Consider the following 20336-nt stretch of genomic DNA (forward strand, 5'->3'; position numbering starts at 1 on the left):
CAAAAATAAATAAATATTTTTTAAAAATTAAAAAAAAATGAAAGTAAAAAGAAAATGAAATACATGACAATGTATCTTGCCTTGTGCATGAAATTCTATACTAAGGTCACTCTTTTGGTGACAGTGCTTCCAAAAGGAGTAAAATTAATTGTTAAAAATCATGTGTAACATTTGTCCCATGTTAAGAATGATGTATAATATGTTATAGCATGAGTTTTATCTGCTCCCTGCTGTTCTCCCCCAAGGAACATTTCATGTATTACAGATTAACATTTGTTTATACATTTTATAGTTTAATAAACCAAAAATGTAATCCTGGGATGCTTACAAAGCTTAACCTAATTAACCAACTCTAACTATTCAGATCATTCGTGAGAAAAAAACCCAAAACAATAATGTATATTTGAGATTAGAAATACTTCAGGACGTTTTCCAACAAAAAAATCCCTTTTGCTTTTCAACACTCCCACTGTTCGGGGTACTAGAAGAGGCCAGCCATAGCATTTATAGTAGTCAGAGATCGGTCAGAAGATATGCAACCTGAGTAATACCTGTGACTTAAGATTGTTTGGTTGTCTATATCACTTTATTTTTTAATTTATATTTGTATTTGTATTTTATTTTTTAATGTTTATTTATTCTTGAGAGAAAGAGAGACAGGAAGAGAGACATAGAGAGCATGAATGGGGGAGAGGCACACAGAGAGGGGGACAGAGGATCTGAAGTGGGCTACTGATAGTAGTGAGCCCATGTGGGGCTTGAACTCATGAAGCATGAGATCATGACCTGAGCCAAAGTAGGAGGCTCAACTGATTGAGTCACCCAACCAGGCACCCTATTTTTATTTTTTTAACTAACCTCTATGCCCAATGAGGGGCTCAAACTCATGACCCCAAGATCAAGAGTCACATGGTCTCCTGACTGAGCCAGCCAGGTGCCCATGTCTGTACCACTTTAGTTAAAATCCTGGGAAGGATGACCTTGGCCCAAGCGCAGACCAATAAAGAAAGGGAGAGAACTAGTGTCTGTGGAGCACTGCCATTGTGCCTTTTAAGTACTTATGTTGTTTTCATTTTGTCTTCAGAACAACTCTGCAAATGAGGTATTAACATCCCCATTTCACAGATGAAACACCTGAGGCTCAGGGACACAAATTGATTTTTCCAAGAACATTAATAAGTGGCAAAGTCTAATTCGAGCCCATGCCTCTATCGAGAGTTCTAAGTTTTGTAAAGAAATAAAACTCAGGGGAAGCACAACCGAGTTAATACCCAAAAGTGCTCATTCTATCAGTGGGGAAAGCAAACCACAACCATGCTAAATGCAAAAAAAATGAATAAAATGGAAAAATGATACGGTTGTCATGATAGCAGAGTTTCATCCGTCTGTGTACTTTGAAATCCTCAAAAAATGTGCCAATGCTTAGTTGAGGAGATTTGTTAGAAGGCCCAAGTATTGGTCTGCCATATTGATTCCACTGGAAATGAATGTTTGGGCTACAAGCTATGGGAGGGCTTTAGCCATCTTAGTCCCTGCTCTCTCTTCAGTGCTCTGGGACAGAATAGGCTCAAGGCTAAATAGCTTGTCCATTGCTCAAAGGAAGAAAACGGAAATCTTTACATTCCGTGTAGCCCAGAGATACTTGCGAGTTGCACAATGAGTTGTTAGTGAGATGAGTTCACACTGGCCAGCTCTCCCCAAGAACCAGGGCTGGGAGGGGGGTGAGGTAAACAAAGAGCCTAGGGTACAAAGTTTAACAAGCCACTCCTCTCAGTGCCTTGCAAGTGTAGGATCAGCACCTGAGAGTAGTGACAGCCTTCTTAAATTTGGCATCCTAGTCACCTTGCTCAGCTCACCCTGCTTCTGGCCCCACCAAGAACAATCTATGAGTTTATTTTGGACTAGTATAACATAGGAGTTAAGGGTACAGACTCTGGGTGTGCCTGGGTGGCTCAGTTGGTTAAGCATCTGACTTTGGCTGAGGTCATGATCTCATGGCTCATGAGTTCGAGCTCTGCATCAGGCTCTGTGCTGACAGCTCAGAGCCTGGAGCCTGCTTTGGATTCTGTGTGTGTGTCTCTCTCTCTTCCCCTCCCCACTTGTGCTCTGTGTCTCTCTGTCTCTCAAAATAATAATAATACAACATTAAAAAAAATAGAGTGCAGACTCTGGACTCAGTTCAGCTTCCAATCAAGGCTTTGACTCTTACTAATACTAACTAGCTAGAAGTTCAGGCAAGTTACTTACCAGTAATCTCTCTAAACGTCTGTGGTTACCTGAAAAATGAGGTTTATAGTTCTATCTATCTTACAACAGGCCTGCTGTGGAAAGTGGTTCACATTGGAGAGTAAGAGTGTACATTCTCAAGATTCCAAGGAAAACTTGCCAGTCGCTTCCCAGAAAGCAACTCAGAGTGGACCTCTAGAGCCTGCTAAGTGTCTAGTAGGGTAAGTGGTTAAATAAGGTTAACTAAGAGAGTGACGAAGAAGCAGTGATTTTTGCCTGGGTTATGGTAATGGCAATGTAGCCCTTGCAGATGACCAACGGCTCTCCAGGAAGCCCATTCTTGAGTCTAGGATTCTTGAGTCTTGAGATTTCCAGAGATAAACATCTTCCCATTTATTCTGTTTGTTCAGAGAAAGACACAGCTGTGTGAGTGGTCTGCAGAAAAGCTTCATACTGGGCTGGGTCTGTGTGTAAAATTTCCTCAGTTCTCATCCATAAGAGTGGTTGGCGGTAGTGCCAGCTGCATTCTTTTGATGTGATCAGGTGAGTTGATCTTGTGTAATTTAAAGGTCCATGGACCCAGCCCAAGGTTTGAACACTTAGGTATCACTCTCTAAGGACCACAGTGCTGGTCATTCTCTTGTGGGAAACACTCACTGTCCCTTTTCACAGATGAGAAAACAAGACACAGTTCATGAGGGAATGGTGGGTGGTTTGGGATGGTTAGCTAAACAAGGCTGTTATGGGGGGGGGAAACATTGCAATTTCTGGAAAAGAAAACACTCAAAAGTGTTTTCTTTATCATTTTGTAACCATGATGGCAAGAATCATGAACAGGTGTTAAACCTAGCTGGAAAATTTTGATGAGGAGAGCATTTATAATGTTGAAATTTAATAATTGTGACACCTGAAAGATGCCATCTTAACAAAATGGTCATCAAGAATGGGACAAAGCAAAAAAAAAAAAAATGGGACAAAGCTACATCACGTGCCTCCTGATAGGCTGCACAGAAGACAGATCACTTCTGTGATACTTCTGCCCCAAATGTATAACTTGAATCTAATAATAAGGATGTTATAATCAATCACAGGATATTTTACAAAATAACTGGCCTGTATTTTTAAAAATTGTTAAGGTCTTGGGAGGCAATGAAGGCAGAGAGGCCATTTCACATTATAGGATACCAAAGATACAGGGTGAATAAATGCAACATATCATCCTAGAGTGGGTCCTAGACCAGTGTTAGAAAGGACAATACAGGGACAAATTGACCATGTTTGAATTTTGGTCACAGCATGTGTCAGTGTTAAATTTCTTCATCTTCATAACTATATTGTGTCATGTAAGAGAATGTCTTTAGGTAGACATTGGGTCTTTAGGAATAGAAGGGCATGATTTCTTTAATTTATTCCTGAATGGGCTTAGGAAAAAAACCAATGACAGGTAAACGTATATGAGTATATGAGAAAATTTAAAAAAGCATATTAGACAATGTGTTAATGGTGAATCTGATTAAGTTATGGGAGTTTTTGTTATTCTTGCAACTTTTCTGTAAGTTTGAGATGAGTAGTAAAAAGTTATAAAAAATAGATGTTTTATGAATTATTCATACATACAAGTGTATAAATTTAGCCTCAGTTATGTATGTAGACAGTGAAATGGTTAATTATATATATATATGTGTGTGTGTGTATATATATATATATATATTTCCTCTTTTACTAGTTTTATTTTGCATATGGAAAACAAAAACCAATAACAGTGCTTTTCTTCCCATTCATATGGATTTTAGGAAATGACTGCCTTTTCCCCTGGAGAAATAGCCCACAGACAAAAAAGTAGCACCACACTGTGAGATCTGTGAGTGCTGGAGTCAGTAGCTTGAAGATGACCCCCAGGGGCAGGGAAGAAAGCAAGTGTGTCACAGGAGATGGGACAAGCACATCAGGACCATAAGCTGGGGAAACCTGTCATTTCTGTCTTCAACACCACTGACCCGGAATACACAGTAGGTACCCTTTTTCTCTTGGCATCCACCGCCGCCACCTCAAAGGGATCGTTTTCGGTCTATGGTCTGAAGAATGCTTTTCAAATGACACAAGAGTGTCTTTGAGGAGTCGTGCAAAGAGAAATGCCCAAATGTGAATAAGAATTATGCCAAAGTTCAAGTTCAGGAAAGAGCCTCTAAGGAAAAGGAAACTCAGCATGTCAATGTCTTGCTACTTCAACCAACTGCCTCTCTTGGACTCAAGAGGGAATCTCAAAAAATTTGAGGGGTCAAATCAGCATATATATGATGTCCCTATAAACCCTGTAGGATTACTTTCTTGGATGGTGATCATATTATGTCCTGAAGCAACAGAGACCGATACCGAGGCTGCCAAATTTGAAAACTAAGATTGAAATTATGCTTCCTTCAGAATGAATTGTTCTTGTGACTGTTTCTTTCTCCTGGTCTAGCAACTGCTTTATTCCCTGTTGCTGCAGGTATTTGCTACCTTATGCTTGGAGCGAGAAGGTAACTTTAGGTGCAGAGATTGGGCAGCCCTGAGAATGCAGGGGGCTGGAAGAACAGGAGTCAGTGCTCACTGTGCTCTTATAGCGACTTGGCCCTTCCTTCAGCCTTGAGGACCTATCCCTGAGGTTAGTCTGAAGTTTGACTGCAAGCCTGGTGACTGCTCACTATCCCACTGGGGCAGGGGAACAGAGTGAGGTCTTTAGTATTGCACAGGTATGAAATGTACATGAGTGAGAAAGAGAATCACAGTTGCTCTTGAGGCTGGGCTGGTCCCCCCATCCTAGCTTTAGCAGGATGTGTCTGTGCCCATGGACTCCCATTGAGTGGGTGGGCACTGGTGGAGCACCGAGGTAGGGTGTGTGCGGTAGGAACTCTGCACGTCAGGGCTCAGTGACTGCAAACGGTCTGTAAATGAAGAGCCAGCTCTCTCCCCTTGGCTGGAGGGAGCCTGGGGTGGCTGTGGAAGGCAGGATCCCAGATTCATACTGCAGGACCTGGCCCATGAGGCCAAAGTTGGGTGAGATCATACTTCTCTGCTTGATATAATGTAAGGCCTCCTTCAGGCAAGTTACTTGGTTTTCAGGAGATAACCCACGCAGAGTTGGGTGAACAGGAGATCCTGGCATTGCAATGGACACGAACCTTGCCTCCCTTTCCCCAAACACAGTCCAATGACGTCTATGCTTCTTGAAAGTGAGAACTAATGTCAGCCACATAGCTGTCTTCCTCAGGGATCCATTTGTAGTGTAGGTGGACCATGCTGGCCTCAGGGCTCTGTTGTGAGACATTCAGTAAGACTGTGATGTGGGGGATGGTGTGGACCTTGCACTTGGAGGCATGGTAGTCAGGTTAGGGTGGACCTTGTACTTGGATGCATGCTAAGCAGGTTGGTGAGAACCTTGCCCTTGGATGCATTGGTAGGTACTTTTGAGGTTGAGGAAAAGGCAAGAGTGCAAGTAGGCTGCCCTTCAGCTGATGTTGACCACACTGGCTGATGAGGTCTCTCTTGTTGCAATCTTCTCTTGTGAAATGGGTAGGTACTTTTGAGGTTGAGGAAAAGGCAAGAGTGCAAGTAGGCTGCCCTTCAGCTGATGTTGACCACACTGGCTGATGAGGTCTCTCTTGTTGCAATCTTCTCTTGTGTAAATGGGTTATTTCTTGTGAAATAACACTGAGGATATTCTGAGTAAAAGGTCTCACATCCCACTTTGAGGAAGTCCTCAGGGCTGCAGCCAGCAGATGGAGTTCAGTGCTGCCTGGCATATTCAGCTACAGGATGGGGTGCCTGGCTGGCTCAGTCAGCAGAGCACACCACACTTGATCTCAAGGTCATGAGTTTGGGCCCCACGTTGTGGGTAGAGATTACTAAAAAATAATAAGGAAACACCAAGGAGACTTGACATGTTCAGCTACTGACTAGCTGCTCACCACACCTAGAAGCCCTGATCTATATATTTTAAGACTTTGAATCTATACATTATCCTGCATATTTCTTCCTATGTGGTTAAATGCAGATTCCATGCAAATTTTATCATTCTAGTTCAGAGTTGGGATAGACATATTAATTACAACATCAAAAATTCAGTTATTAATGGAGGTTAAGATTTTTAGAATGGGGTTTCCTCTTACATAACGTATCCCTGAAATGGTAATATTTGTCATTACTTGGTCAAGTGGTACGGCTCATAATTCTAGAAATGCCAACAGTGACATTAAATTTCAAATTGGTGGCATTGAATTTAAAGAACTTAAGGGGGTAGCCCAAATGCAAGTTGTTCTAACATTTTCTCTCAGTGTAAAAGTAAATGTTTAAATCACATCTTGAGCTCAATTACATTTTCAGCCATACCTATCACTACCCAATTATTTCATGTATTGGCGAAGCTTGAGATAGTATTGGAGCTCTTAAACCAGGTAGTAGAACATCTGAAGTTGTATTATTATTGGGGGACACTGTGAAATATTGATATTTTATTCTATTTGACCTGCTGTGCTAGAAACAACGTATGAGCAGAAAAGGACTATATTCTACATATGCATTGAAACCGTCACAATCACAAATTGCCAGAACTATGTAAACTCAGGCGAGAAAACCTCAGTTTCTGAGTTTTTCTGTTAACTTTAGTCTGTTACTTATCATGTGCTTTGTTAACATTCATTAGCAGGATCCAGAACTTATCAGAAATTCCAGGTAACTTCTATTCATTCATTCGGTGCAGATTTTAATGACTAAACGGAAACAAAAGTAATCCTATTCCCTGCTTCCTCTTCTGAGGATTGCACACACTGAGATATTGTTCACCACTGTTTTCCGCTGGTGGAGGAACAGGGCAGAAACGCCTGGGCCTTGACTTGTCCTTGTTCTATTCTCATCCTTGCTTACAAATCTTCCAGGCCCTCTGGACTCTGTTCTGGTCTTGGAGCATTTTCACCTGAACTTGGACTGGTTCTTTACATTGCTGGGTCCTCAGCTCCCCAGTGGGCTGTCTTAGACCTCTGAGTCCTCTAGGTAGCCCACCTCTAGTTGAGGACTCAGACCGTCTTTTGCACTATAGAATCCCCTGTCCGGGCACCCAGCCTGGGGGCAGCAGAGAGGAGCTATATAGCAGCTCTGAAGGCCTGGATCTTGACTCCTTATGTTATCCCCCTGAAAGGAACCTGACAGGTGCACCTAAAACTTGTGCTGGAAACAAGGAAGCTTTTAAGCCTGGCTGATGGTGTGGCTAAACGAGTGATCTGCAAAGGGTTCCAAAAAAGTCAAGTCAAGGCGATTTTAACACCAAAAAGAGCAATGTTTATAGTGGAAAGACATCAAATACATGAAAATTCATGAGTCCATAATGATTCTTTAAAAAGAAAACTCTAGAAAACACCTCTCATATTTGCTGTGACTTAAGCGGGATTAATTCCTTACTGTGAAAGTAGTTAAGGGGAAAAGGAAGGCTTTATATTGTCTGGTAGGAATTGCATTTCAAGGTAAGTAACCAAATGCCCAGTTGAGCTATACTTTACATAACAATGCAGGCATCATATATAAGAGGAATGGTAAGATTCAAAAGGTGTGATTTGGAGACTCCTTGAGTAAGGATGATCAGTTGGCATTAAATTATTTGGTGGATAGTTGGTGAAGTGCTGGACATTGTACGGAGCCAAAGTCTCGACGTGCAGGTGACATAGTGGCACAGGGGACCATGAAATAGCAGAATAGAGCTCAGGCCAGTTTTTTTTTAAATCGATGTTTATTTATTTTTGAGAGGCAGAGAGAGACAGAGCATGAGCAGGAGAGGGTCAGAGAGAGAGGGAGACACAGAATCCGAAGCAAGCTCCAGGCTCTGAGCTGTCAGCACAGAGCCTGACACGGGGCTTGAACTCATGAACCATGAGATCATGACCTGAGTCGAAGTCAGACACCTAACCGACTGAGCCACCCAGGTGCCCCGAGCTCAGGCCAGTTTTGATGCAAATGGGTCTATCATTTTTTTAAGTGGGTCTGCCAGCTATTATGAGCCTTTGATGTGGGATAGTATGAAGTGTGTATTATCACTTCTCTTTTTGCATATGTATTTTTTTTGCATTTTTTTGCATTTGCATTTGCATACGGTTTCTTTTTTTCTCAAGAGCTCTGAAATGAGACTGCCTGGTTTTTCTCCTGATGCTCTCACTTCTGGGTTGGGATCTTGAGCAATTTATGCAACATCTCAGAGCCTCAGTTTCCTAGACTTCATAGGGTTTTGTGAAGATCTACTAAGAATATTTGTGAAGGAGTACCTGGGTGGATCAGTCAGTTAAGCATCCAACTCTTGATTTCGGCTCAGGTCATGATCTCATGGTTTTTGAGTTCGACCCCTGCATAGGGCTCTGTGCTGACAGGGCGGAGCCTGCTTGAGATTCTCTCCCTCTCTCTCTCTGCCCATCCCCTGCTGGCACATGTGCTCTATCTCTCTCCCTCTCTCTCAAATTAAATAAATACACTCAAAAAAAAGGATATTTGTGGAATTGTTGGACTAGGGCTGGACCCTACAACACTCAATAAATTAGCTTTATTATTATTGTAAATAATTATTTCCTGAATAAATGAATACTGTAGCCATATGTACCTATGTACCTATGTACCTATGTACCTCCCCTCTCCCTTCACCCAACCCAGTCCAGCCCATGAGATTCTAGACTTCTAGTAGGGGATACTTTGAGAACCTATAAATGTGTCAGAACCCAGGCTCCATATTCTTTCATCACTAACCCACCTGCAGAACCTGAGTGAGTCACTCAGTTTCCTCATCATGAGCCTAGAAAAGAGGTGGGCAGAGTGGACGATGTGTCGAGCGTGTGGCATGTGAGGGAGAAAGATGACGCAAACCTGGTAGGAAGGTATTATTCAGCATGACCCAGGGGACAATGTATATAAGATAAAATGTAATGTTTCCCCCACTCAGGGGACAGCACACTGACCTTACTTTTCTTAAAATTTCCAAAATAAAACTGAGGGCTGCCTTGATTCTATCCCTTCCAGGATTGAGTGAACAAATATTTGTTTACTAAATTCTTTAAATTTGGGGTGCTTGGGTGGCTCAGTTGGTTGGTCATCTGACTTCAGCTCGGGTCATGATCTCACAGTTCGTGGGTTTGAGCCCTGCATCGGGCTCTGTGCTCTCAGCTTGTAGCCTGCTTCGGATTCTGTGTCTCCCTCTCTCTCTGCCCCTCCCTGACTCGCACTGTGTCTCTCTCTTTCAATAATAAAATAAACATTAGAAAAATCCTTTAAAATTTTAATGATAATTCTTATTCCAGAATAAAAATTCCCTTGCCCTTATCCCCTTATACAACAGTACAAGGACTACATTGATTGCCTGCTTCCCCTACTACACTGTAACCTCCATGAAGGCAGAGGTCTTTATTTTGCTGGCTCATACATCCCCACACCTACAGCGGTACCTGGCGTATAGGTAATCCTTTGCGTATATTATCTTAATTGTTCACAAATCTTACTAAGTTATTAGCATGGGTATTGATTGCTCTTATAACATATGGGGCTTATGTCTGCAGCCTGTCAAATGGGTATATTCACTTGTCTCCACCCAAGACTGTTTTGAGTCAGGGAAACAACAGAGCTGTTTAAGAGTGTGGGTGAGGCCTGATGTAAGTATGTGTAATACGTGTCACACCGCAAAGCAGGTTGGGTTTTGCCCAGACAACCCTACTCGGGCCATCTGCCTTGAAGACTTGGGCTTTTCCTGCTGTTGCCTGTCTTCCTTTGGCATCTCCAACTCCCTAACGAATATTTACTCAGAACTTATCATGAGTTACTCACCATTCTAGACCCCTGGCAGTCATCAGCGAGCAAAACGAAGAAAGATCTCTGACCTGAACTGTGGGACATGGACTTTGAGACAAAGGGCTGAAAGGTCGTGCAGAAAATTTTGCCTGAGCTCCTGAATGGAGTCACAGTTGCCTGAGATGGGGGAGTCTGTGGCAGGCAGCCTTCAGGGCAGAGACGGGAGTCCAGCTCTTTAAACATCTGTAGAAGGACTCCTTGCTTTTCCCCTGCCCCACCAGAATGTTCTACCACACAATCTGCCTCAGCATTAAAAGCTGTTCTCCAGATGGAGCCTTATCTATCAGTCCTTGTACTTCAGTTCGATCTCAATCTTTGCTTCAAGAATGGCTCTCATTTTTGGTTGGTTCAAATGCAATCCCAAGTGCAGGAGTTTTGAGTGGGAGGGGTTGCAGTGTAGTGGTCTTTAAGCAATAGACAGGCAGCAGTCAGGTGAAAATAAAGGGGACCATTTCATCTGTAAGTGCCCGTGGCACCACTACCAATCAGATTGGAAGAATATGAATTAAATTTGTGGCAATAAGTGCAGAGCACGAGAAGGAAGGATGGGTCCGTGGCCAAGGGGTCCTTGACAACAGAATTGTTTGTGTGTTCAATTCTTCCTTTCTTCCTTCCTTTCTATTTTTTTTTTTTTTGTTTCTTTATTTATGAGAGAGAGAGACAGCATGAGTGGGGGAGGGGCAGAGAGAGAGGGATACACACAATCCGAAGGAGGCTCCAGGCTCTGAGTTGTCAGCACAGAGCCCAGTTCAGGGCTTGAACTCACAAACTGTGAGATCATGACCTGAGCCAAAGTCGGACGCTTAACCGACTGAGCCACCCAGGCACCCCACTGTTTGGATTCTTTAGAAAAGGAATGTTATAGTACCAACTGGCTTAAATGTTAGTAGCCAGTTCTGGCTGGTGGGAACATGGGTGTTTATTATTTTACTTTTGCACTTTCTGTGTGGTTAAGCATATAGATTAGAACAGGAGGTAGTGGTTAAGAACAGATTACCTGGGTTCAGTTCCAGTTCTGTTACTTATTAGCTGTGTGACCTTGGCCAGTGACTCAGCCAGTCTCTCTTTTTTCATGTTATAAAGATTGGGCTGAGGTTATACGGAAAGTGCCCAGATGAATGCTTGGCACATAACTAAGGGCTATTGAAGTGTTAGCTGTTATCGTTCCTAGAATTAAGAATGTAGTTATAAGTAGGGGCCCCTCCGTGGCTCAGTCGGTTCAGCGTCTGACTTGGGCTCAGGTCTCTATCTCAGGGTTTGTGAGTTGGAGCCCTGCATGGGGCTGGCTCTGCGCTGTCAGATCGGAGTCTGCTTCAGATCTTCTGTCTCCCTCCCTCTCTGCCCCTCGCCTGCTTGCACACGCACACTCTCATTCTCTCTTCCTCTCTTTCTCAAAAATAAACATTAACAATTTTTAAAAAGAATATAGTTATAAGTCATTATAAATTAATCAACAAAAGATTCATAGGATTTTATAATTGCAAAGAAATCTTGCAGTCTTGATCAAAGGAGTTCTGCTGTGTTCCCAAGACTCCCTCAACGTGGGCCCATGTGTGGAGTGTACTGTGAGACCATGAGCAAGAAGGAGTACAGGGGAGACCTGCTGTGTGGATGCGCACAGTGTTCACATGATTCCCTCAGTGACATCCCAGAAAAAAAAGAGCCCTTCCTTGCGGTTCTAGGAAGAATTAATAATTTATATGTGGGAAGCTTGAATTCCAGGAAGCAAGACACAGGCTTTTTCACACCTTTCTATACAGTAAGTTTCCTTCCTTCCTTCCTTCCTTCCTTCCTTCCTTCCTTCCTTCCTCTTTCTTTTTTCTCTTTTTCTTTTTTCTTTCTTTCTTTCTTTCTTTCTTTCTTTCTTTCTTTCTTTCTTTCTTTCTTTCTTTCTTTCTTTCTTTCTTTCATTGTTTCCTTGCTGCCCTTATCCATCTTTCAGTAATCACCCTTGCCATCTATGTATGCAAGGATGATTAGTGGATTAGCCTCACTACAGATGTGGATTATTTAAATGAGTGTGTATCTTAAAAATTTTTTTTAATGTTTTTATTTTTGAGAGAGAGAGAGAGAGAGACAGAGTGTGAGCAGGGGAGGGGCAGAGAGAGAGAGGGAGAGAGAGAAGCCCAAGCCAACTCCAGGATCTGAGCTGTCAGCACAGAGCCCAATGCGGGGCTTGAGCTCATGAACCCTGAGATCATGACCTGAGTCAAAGTCAGATGCTTAACCTACTGAGCCACCCAGGTGCCTCTACATGAGTGTGTATCTTGAAGCTGTTTTTTCCTCCTTCAATTAGTTTGTAAACCAAATGCGTTTCTACTATCTTTGCTGAGAGGAAATTACATCTTATTTGTATATTGTCTCTGAAGTTCAATGACACCTCCAAGCATGTTTATTCATTTCTGATTTCACATTTAGAATAGGAAAGCAAAGAGCTCAGCTTTTAGTCTTTAGAGGGAAAATACTCATGAATGCACATAGACTGAGTCATAATTCCCTCTGTGACTCATATCTCTTTGTACCTTTTGTTTTTCTTCTCCACTCACTGCTCTCTGTTTCCTCACTATTTCTTCAAAGTATTCTCACTTTAAACCTGACTTTCATTTCCTAAGAGGCTTGAACTGTTGAAATTAACATTGGTTACCAGTCATGTGTTGCCGGTGAAAGCAGTTAGTGTGCAGGGTGCTCTGTGCCGTTCTGTGAATAATGACCTCAGATCTAATCAGACGCCAGCTGAGAGAAGAGTCTACACTCACTAAACCCACTTCATCTGCAGGTCACTTCTTAGTTCTTTGTGCCTCATCACATTACAGAATCTTTACCAATGTCACCAGCGACTTCTCCTTGCAAATCTGTGAAGCCTTGGCCCTCTCCGGCCTGATACTGGCTCTCTGCCCTCCCTGGCCAAGTTGCCCTGCACTTTGGCCACCCTTCCCTTGGTCCTCCTCCCTCACCACTCCCTCTTAGTTGCGTTTGTGACTCCCCTTCCCCTACCCACCCTTGGGGTGTCCCTAGGGCTGGGTTCCTTTTACTCTGCCATCGGTGTGTGACTCAGTTTCTTAGATGAGATCAATGCATGGTATCTCCTGAAATCATCCAAACATTTGCATGCATGCTGTGATAAAAATGAAAATAAAAATGCATCTGGTCTTTGTTCCTATTCTTGGCACAGAGCTCTTGAAACCTGTGTAAATCTCTAAGTGATAAGGGCACTAGGACCATCTTTTGTTCTATGGAGGTGACTCTGGGTGAGCTCCTGGATGGCTCCTGGATGGGGCCAGTCACCAGAAAGACCTGCCATGATTAGAAGCTTGGGATTTTCATCTCCAACTGCCATTCTCCAGAGAGGGAGAGGGGCTGGAAATGGAGTAATTCATCAGTCCTGCATATGATCATGCCTCCATAGAAACACCAATATTATGGGGTTCAGAAGGCTTCTGGGCTGGTGTACACATAGACATACACGGAGAGTGGTGTGCATGGGGAGGGCGTGGAAGCATTGCACCCCTTCCCACATACCTTGTTGTATGCCTCTCTTCTTTCTGGATGTTCACCTGTATCTATTATCATATCATTTCCTAATTAACTGGCAAATAGTAAGTAAACTGTTTTCCCGAGTTCTGTGAACCTTCTGGCAAATTAATTGAACCTGGGGAGGGGGTCGTGGAAACCTCTGGTTTAGAGTCTATTGGTCAGAAGCACAGACGACAAACTGGACCTGTGACTGGCATCTGAGGTGTGTCTGTGGGGGGCAGTCTTGTGGGACTGAGCCTTTCACCTGTGGGATCTGACACTATCTCCAGGTAGATGGTGTCAGAATTGATTTAAATTGTAGGACACCCAGCTGGTGTCACAGGATTGCTTGGTGTGGGGGAAAAGCCCCCAGATCCGGTGTCAGCAGTGTTGTGAACTGATAGTTTTGTGAGTCAAGGGGAACCACAGGCAGAGAACAGGTGTCTCTTCTGCGTGTGTCTGACTGATGTGTTTTCCTGGGGAAAGGGTCTCGAACTCTCATCATTCTTAGGAATCGATAAGAAGTGGGGTGGGGAGGGAGGAAATGAGGGAAGGACACAGGTGGAGCCCAAATTTGCAGGTGGCAGGCGCTCCACACCCATATTAGGAAACTGCCCCTTGGACATCTCCACCTGATGATCCCACAGGCACCTCCAACAATGTGACTAAAACGGAAATCAACCCCCCAAACAGGTTTGGGTTCCTATTTTTTTTCACCTGTGCCTGGCATTTCCATTCACCCTGCTTCCCAAGTCAGAGCCTGGAGGGAGAGTTTAGCTTGTTAATTTGCTCTCACATCTCATACCCAACCAATCACCAGTTTTCCCTCTCTGTCCCCTGTTTTCTTTCCACCCTTCAGCACCTGCCCAGTTCAGATACTCACCTAAACCATAGCCAGAGTTTCTTTGCCAACATCTTGCCTCTCATTTGTCTAGTTATCTTCATGTGGCTGCCCAAGAAGTATTTCATACATGGACATTCATTCCTGTCATTCTCATGTCCAATATTCGTCAGGGTCTTGCCATTGCTCACAGAAAAAGACACTTGAACCAGCTAAGGAAGGCCTTGGCCCTTGCCTACCACTTTCCATTATCTTCCATTCTCCAGCATGATTTGGTCAGCAATGCTGAACTCCTTGTGGCCTCCAGAACATGCTAAGCTTTCCTGCTCTGCTTTGCACATGGAATTTCTGTCGGGAACATCACCTCCATCTTCTTACCTCCTCCTTCATTTTCTATATCCAATCCAGGCAAAGTCCCCCCCCCCCCCAACCTTTGAAGCCTCCCCTTCAAGGGATGTGTCTTCTGTTATACATCTTGGCTTTCCCAGGTGAATTAAGCCAGGATCCTGGGATCTGCCCACTTCCCAGGTAGGCCCACCTAGGTACCCACTCCAAGTTTCACACCCCTCTTATACTGCATTTTCCTTTTATACTGGAGTGAGGCTCTACATCCTTAAATGATTTACATAGGGCAACACTCTGGCTCTACGTATAAAGAACTGAAGCAAGATTAATAGAAGGATCAAAAAGAGAGCTGAAATGCAGAGGTCTGGGCATCCACATCTTCCCAAGCTAAAAGGGAGTGAAGGGGGTGTGTGGCAAAATTTACAATTCACAGGTGGTATTCACTCATTTAATTTCATCTGTATCATCCATTGCACTTTTACATATTGAGATTTAATTTATTTGTTACATGTTGGAATCCCCTGTTGCTTGTTTAATCCCCTGGATTAATCCCCTGGATTAAACAAGATAGCAAAGTGGTTTTCTACCCAGATCTTCCTTAGAGCACAGCACTAACTAGGAGGAAAACTCCAGAAGTTCTCCATCAGTGAAGAAAGAATTCTTAACAACTGGCAAACAAGGTAATACCTTTCTATTGTTAAGAATTCAGTACTTTATTTATTTTTTCTTTTTTCAACAACTGGAAGCCTGCATCTCCTACTCTCCTTCAGGCATTTTGCCCACCCCCACCCCTCCCCAACTCTGGCAACTACTAGTTTGTTTTCTGTATGTATGGGTCTGTTTCTGCTTTTTGTTTGTTGATGTATTTGTTTCATTTTTTAGAGTCCACATATAAGTGAAAGCATATGGCATTTGTCTTTCTCTGTTTTATTTTACTTAGCATCATAAGAATTCAATACATTTTTTGAATGAATGTGCAAAATAAGGAACCAAAAAGAAGACATTTTCTAATAAATCGTATAAAGATGATTAATTCATCATGCCTTTGAGTAAGTAGGGTGCCCGTCAGGCACTAGCCCGTCAGGCACTCCTAACAGCTGGAGACAGAATGGCGAGTGACCGCAAACACTTTCGTGGTGCTGTGTGCCAGGCATGGTTCTAAATGCCACCGCCTACTGGATCCTTACAATAGTCGGCGGTGCTGTTCATTATCCCATTTCATGGCAGATGAAGTACAGGCGGGTTAGATTGCTTGCTTGTTCTGTTAGGGCGGTATTCAAACCCAGACAGACATGATCCAGAGTCTGTGCTCTGAGCGCCTGCACCACACTGCCTTTCCATCCAGTCCCCGGTATCCACCACCTCCAGCTTTGGTTCATCTATGAACAGGGTTATCGTAAGCTCACCGCATATATTAACACCTGTAATCCTCGCAATAACCCTGAGGCCGGTTCTATTACTTTCCTCTCCCCTCAGCCCTGCTGGTTGTGGGCGTGGCCCAGAGAGGGTGTGCCCGGTGGGCGTGGTCTGTGTGGGTGGCCAGGATGGGCGGGACCTGAGCCCCAAGTGGAAATGCTCTGGAGGTCCTGGATACCACCTTACACCCTTGCTAGAGGGTGGGGAAGACTATAGGCAACTCAACACTTTTGGAGTTGGGATCTTCTGAGTTAGTTCAGGGGACACGCAGCGTCCTGTGTTGAGGGAACACTGTGGTTCAGAAGAGGCTTCAGGCTCTCACCAGCTGTGTGATGGATGGGGGGGTCCTTGACCTGTCTGTCTCAGGGCTGGCTGAGAGGGCTGGAGGGGTAAACAGCCAGTAAACCGTACCCGTTTCTGCGTTGGCGATCTCAGACACATCCTTGGTAAGAATTCAGACCAGACCACTCTACCGAAAACCCTCCTGGCCACTTGGAAGCGTCTTTTGTCAGGTGTTGTCCTTAACTTCTCCCGCTCCTGGCTCCTCTGCTGGCGCGGCTCTTGGCCGGGTTCTTTTCATTCCCTGCAGAGCTCCTCTTCCCCTCCAGACCCTGGAGGGCGCCGCTCCTCTCCACGTGGTCTCTCTCAGGGCGAACCGTCCCTCCGCCACCAGGGGCCTTTCCAAATAGGTCCCCCGAGCTCTGTTTTGATCTCCAGTTCTGCCTGGCCATTTTTGTTCCAAAGTTTTCTTCTTGGGTTACAAAGCACAATGGACCACATGCTCTCTAATACTTGAGTTTAGGGCAGCTAGACCAATAACAGATGAACATTTAAAATGCGCTTTTCATATACTTTCCAGCATTCCACTTGTGGAATCTTACAGAAATACTTAAGTCCTCAGGTACACATGTACAGAGATGTGCACCGTAGTATTAATAAAAGAAAAACATTAGAACAGCTTATAGGGGAAATGGTGAATTATGGTACACTCCTACCAGGAGAGAGTAAGCTACAGAAAGAATAAAGTACATCTGTAAGGACCGATATAAAAGGATTCTGCAAAAAGTAAGTTGAAGAACAGTATTTGGACTGTGATCCCATTTGTGGGTGTGTTTGAAGGCATGTGTGTGAAATATAAATCAAGGGGCGCCTGGGTGGCTCAGTGGGTTAAGTGTCCGACTCTTGATTTTGGCTCAGGTTATGATCTCACGGTTTGTGAGATCGAGTCTCTCTATGCTGACAGCGCTTGGAGCCTGCTTGGGATTCTCTCTCTTTCCCTGTATCTCTGCCCCTCCCCTGCCCTCTCGCTCAAAATAAATAAACATTAAAAAAAAAGAAATATAAATCAAGGTTTATTTTAAACCCATTTTAGGGTTTTTAAATAGGGTTTCCAAATTAAAATGTCTTTGTAACTAGGCTGAAAGCTACAATGAATATCAGAGCCTAAGAACAAATGACATTAAATTGCAAAAACTTTCAAGATTAGTCTCATGTTGTATCTCTATGGATGTGGAGGAGATAAAGATCCTGACACAGGATGGAATCCGGAACCTTCGAGGCCTTTGTGTCTAGAGCGGCAGAAAATAAAGCCAGAGTCTGAGGTGTCTCCTTAAAACCTCTAAGCAGTATGGTTCTGAGTCATTCTGGGAGGTTTTGAGTGAAGGAGAATGGATCTGGTGAAGGGGACAGACTGGAAGCTGGGATACCAATTGGAAAGATTTTGTGAGGCCAGCAATTTTGGTGACTGGGGCAAAGGGTAGTGGGAATGTGGAAAAAATATGGAGTCTTTAAAGGTCATCTGGAAATCTTTTACTTAGATAAGTAATCTTAGAGATTAGCAGTTTGATGAGGTGGCCTGGGCAGGACATGGAGAGTCCTGGGAATATTTAGGGTTCTCACAGGGGATCTGAGCAGAGAAGTAGAGGAGGAAGTTTGAGTTAGTTCAGGCTTACCCTTAGATGCCAAGCTGGGGATGGAAACATGAATTCACAGCAGGTAGACACGTCGAGTGAACAGGAGACAATGGTCCAGGATTAATCCCAAGAGCTCTGTCATTTCATTGAGGATTACATGATACCACACATTAAAAACCCCCAACATAGGGCCTGGAGTGGAGCACATGCTCAGTAAATGTCAGTTTCCCTTCCCTGAAGAAACATTTGTTCAATGAGCCCATAGTCAACAATTAATCCCAAACCAGGCTGACCTTTAAGGATAAACATGCAAAGAAGGTCATGAGGCTGATTTAGAATATGAGCCATCACACACTTGTTGAGTTACACAAAGAAAACCATTTCAGGGAAGGAAGTTCTGTTCTCTGTATCACCACTGGAGCCACAGAAGGTCTTTACACTTTCTGGAGCCTCCTCGCCGGTGGGTCTGCCTGGAAGGCCAGATGCCAGGTTTGCTCCCCAGCTCACCTATGACAATGACTTCTACCCTCTGAGAATGCCTTTTATGAGTCCTGCTGGCTGGGTGTGGATAAGCCCATTTTAAAGGATCTGTTTGTTTTCACCCTCCCGTCTGCCCCACACATCCTGAATTGCCCCACCTGAGGGTAGACCTCAAAAGGATGGGCAGTATGAATTTTCGACTCTGGGTAGACGTTCATCCCTAGTAATTACTAAGGGAAGTTTCTGGTTCTGGAAATTCTCTGTAGAGGCTCATCCTAGCAATTCTAATACTTTTGTGCTCCTTTCAAAAGTAAAAAGTCAATTTGCCTTTTCTGGGGGACATCTGGCTTGTTATTTTTTCCTGAAGCTTATTGACTAGAGACTTTCAGGTGCTGTACTGCAGGTGGTCCTGAACTTCCGGCGATGTGAGGGGGAGACGGGGAGAGGAGCTAGTGTTTTTTCCTGGTCCTCATATTGAGATGCCTACTGGATGCCCATTGTGAAGGGGTCAAGGAGGCAACTGAATTTATGAGGCTGCAACTAGTGTGAAGTTAGAGCTGAAGATTGAAATTTAAGATTATTACTTAAATCAAGAGTGATTCACTTTTTTTATGCCGTTGGACCCCTTTGGCAGTCTAGTGAAGCCACTAGACTTTTTATCAGAATGATGTTTTTAAATGTGTAAAATAAAATGCGTAAGATTACACAGGAAACCATATTAAAATACAAACAAGTTTTTAAAAAATATGATACAGTAATATAATGTGCTCCTGTATTAATACATTAAATAACAGATCTAGTAGGATGATGTGTTAAATTAACAACCCGAGGTCTGAGAAATTAATGACCATAATTTAAGGTACTAAAAAAGTAAGTGATATCTTTGATATCTGGAACAACTCTAATGTAATATGAAAATGTTTGTGATTTCTATTGGTGACAAATTCACAGTTATTGTAACACTGCTGTGCTCAGCTCCTTTATTCATGAATTAAAAAATGTTAAATTTCAATTAGGGATTAGTGAAAATAGGATATTTTCCCCGTCCAGTTCATGGATCCCCTGACTGCTATTTAAAGCCACAGAACACAATGAAACCAACTAGCATATAAATAAAGAAGAACAAGTTTCTTAAGACGAATACCTGGGAAATTCTGACATTTGGAGGTTGAGCAAAGGAGGAGCTCAAAAGAGACTGAGAAAGTGCAGGCAGTGAGGTAGGAGAGGAGGCAAGAGAGGGTAGAATCCAGAAGCCAAGAGAAGAAAATGTCTCTGGGGGAGCCTTGTTTATAATCCTGTGATTGTAAATTGGGATTTACTGTATACAACAACATTTTAGACTCTTCTCTACTGGACTATTCCCAGTATTCATCCATCCATCCATCCATCCATCCATCCATCCATCCATCCATCCATCCATTTTTGTCAACTCCAACAACATAGCAAGCAAGGTGTTCTAAGGCTGGGAATACAGAAGCAATGGCCACTTACTCTGTGACAGACCCTCAGTATTTATACTTTTAATTATTACAGCAACTCTTTTATTGTTACTCCTGTGCAGTAGATGAAATTGAGGCAGGAGAGGTTAAATAGTCTATCCAGGGGAAGGGATATTAGCCTGAATTTAGACCTGGCTCCTGAGCCCTAGATCTGTTTTTTGTTTGTTTGTTTGTTTGTTTTTAAGGATCTGAAAGGTTGTTCATCATTCTTTTAAAATTCTTTTTACCTCTGCTTTTTTGAGATATAATTGA

This window comes from Lynx canadensis, chromosome D4 (assembly GCF_007474595.2).
Source record: "Lynx canadensis isolate LIC74 chromosome D4, mLynCan4.pri.v2, whole genome shotgun sequence".
Classification (NCBI taxonomy): Eukaryota; Metazoa; Chordata; class Mammalia; order Carnivora; family Felidae; genus Lynx; species Lynx canadensis.